Source organism: Oncorhynchus gorbuscha, linkage group LG01, assembly GCF_021184085.1.
Source record: "Oncorhynchus gorbuscha isolate QuinsamMale2020 ecotype Even-year linkage group LG01, OgorEven_v1.0, whole genome shotgun sequence".
Classification (NCBI taxonomy): domain Eukaryota; kingdom Metazoa; phylum Chordata; class Actinopteri; order Salmoniformes; family Salmonidae; genus Oncorhynchus; species Oncorhynchus gorbuscha.
Window position 1 is genome coordinate 95,026,128 of NC_060173.1, and position 2,672 is coordinate 95,028,799.

A 2,672-nucleotide genomic window follows, 5' to 3' on the forward strand; every position below is an offset into this window, starting at 1 on the left:
CCCCTCTCTACCCTCCCTAACCCCTCTCTTTACCCTTCCTAACCCCTCTCTCTACCCTCCCTAATCCCTCTCTCTACCCTCCCTAACCCTCTCTTTGCCCTCCCTAACCCCTCTTTACCCTCCCTAACCCCACTCTTTACCCTCCCTAACCCCACTCTTTACCCTCCATAACCCCTCTCTTTACCACCCCTACACTCCCTAACCCCTCTCTTTACCCTCCCTATTCCCTCTTACCCTCCCTAACCACTCTCTCTACCCTCCCTAACCCCTCTCTCTCTACCCTCCCTAACCCCTCTCTCTCTACCCTCCCTAACCCCTCTCTTTACCCTCCCTAACCCCTCTCTTTACCCTCCCTAACCCCTCTCTTTACCCTCCCTAACCCCTCACTCCACCCTCCCTAACCCCTCACTCCCACCCTCCCTCACCCATCTCTTTACCCTCCCTAACCCCTCTCGTTAACCTCCCTAACCCCTCTCTTATCCTCGCTAACCCCTCTCTTTACCCTCCCTAACCCCTCTCTCCGCCCTCCCTAACCCATCTCTTATCCTCCCTAACCCCTCTCTTTACCCTCCCTATTCCCTCTTACCCTCCCTAACCACTCTCTCTACCCTCCCTAACCCCTCTCTCTCTACCCTCCCTAAACCCTCTCTCTCTACCCTCCCTAACCCCTCTCTTTACCCTCCCTAACCCCTCTCTTTACCCTCCCTAACCCCTCTCTTTACCCTCCCTAACCCCTCACTCCACCCTCCCTAACCCCTCACTCCACCCTCCCTCACCAATCTCTTTACCCTCCCTAACCCCTCTCTTTGCACTCCCTAATCCCTCTTTACCCTCCCTAACCCCTCTCTTTACCCTCCCTAACCCCTCTCTTTACCCTCCCTAACCCCTCACTCCACCCTCCCTAACCCCCACTCCACCCTCCCTAACCCCTCTCTCCACCCTCCCTAACCCCTCACTCCACCATCTCTTTACCCTCCCTAACCCCTCTTTACCCTCCCTAACCCCTCTCGTTACCCTCCCTAACCCCTCTCTACCCTCCCTAACCCCTCTCTTTGCCCTCCCGAACCCCTCTTTACCCTCCCTAACCCCTCTCTTTGCCCTCCCTAACCCCTCTTTACCCTCCCTAACCCCTCTCTCCGCCCTCCCTAACCCTTCACTCCGCCCTCCCTAACCCCTCTCTCCACCCTCCCTAACCCCTCTCTTTACCCTCCCTAACCTCTATCTTTTGCCATCCCTAACCCCTCTCTTTGCCCTCCCTAACCCCTCTTTACCCCCCCCTAACCCCAACTCTCTACCCTCCCTAACCCCTCTCTCTACCCTCCCTAACCCTCTCTTTGCCCTCCCTAACCCCTCTTTACCCTCCCTAACCCCACTCTTTACCCTCCCTAACCCCACTCTTTACCCTCCATAACCCCTCTCTTTACCACCCCTACACTCCCTAACCCCTCTCTTTACCCTCCCTATTCCCTTTTACCCTCCCTAACCACTCTCTCTACCCTCCCTAACCCCTCTCTCTCTACCCTCCCTAACCCCTCTCTCTCTACCCTCCCTAACCCCTCTCTTTACCCTCCCTAACCCCTCACTCCACCCTCCCTAACCCCTCACTCCACCCTCCCTCACCCATCTCTTTACCCTCCCTAACCCCTCTCGTTAACCTCCCTAACCCCTCTCTTATCCTCGCTAACCCCTCTCTTTACCCTCCCTAACCCCTCTCTCCGCCCTCCCTAACCCATCTCTTATCCTCCCTAACCCCTCTCTTTACCCTCTCTAACCCCTCTCTTTACCCTCCCTAACCCCTCACTCCACCCTCCCTAACCCCTTACTCCACCCTCCCTCACCCATCTCTTTACCCTCCCTAACCCCTCTCGTTAACCTCCCTAACCCCTCTCTTTACCATCCCTAACCCCACTCTTTACCCTCCCTAACCCCTCAATCCACCCTCCCTAACCCATCTCTTTACCCTCCCTAACCCCTCACTCCACCCTCACTAACCCCTCTCTTTACCCTCCCCAACCCCTCTCTTTACCCTCCCCAACCCCTCTCTACCCTCCCCAATACCTCTCTACCCTCCCCAACCCCTCTCTTTACCCTCCCTAACCCTCTCTTTACCCTCCCTAACCACTCTCTCTACCCTCCCTAACCCCTCTATACAATCCCTAACCCCTCACTCCACCCTCCCTAACCCCTCACTCCACCCTCCCCAACCCCTCTCTCTACCCTCGCTAACCCCTCTCTTACCCTCTCTAACCCCACTCTTTACACACCCTAACCCCGCTCTCTACCCTCCCTAACCCCTCTCTTTACCCTCCCTAACCCCTCTCTTTACCCTCCCTAACCCCTCTCTTACCCTCCCTAACCCCTCACTCCACCCTCCCTAACCCATCTCTTTACCCTCCCTAACCCCTCTCTTACCCTTGCTAACCCCTCTCTTACCCTCTCTAACCCCACTCTTTACACACCCTAACCCGCTCTCTACCCTCCCTAACCCCTCTCTTTACCATCCCTAACCCCTCTCTCTACCCTCCCTAACCCCTCCCTCTACCCTCTCTAACCCCTCTCTTTGCCCTCCCTAACCCCTCTTTACCCTCCCTAACCCCTCTCTTTACCCTCCCTAACCTCTATCTTTGCTATCCCTAACCCCTCTCTTTGCCCTCCCTAACCCCTCTTTACCT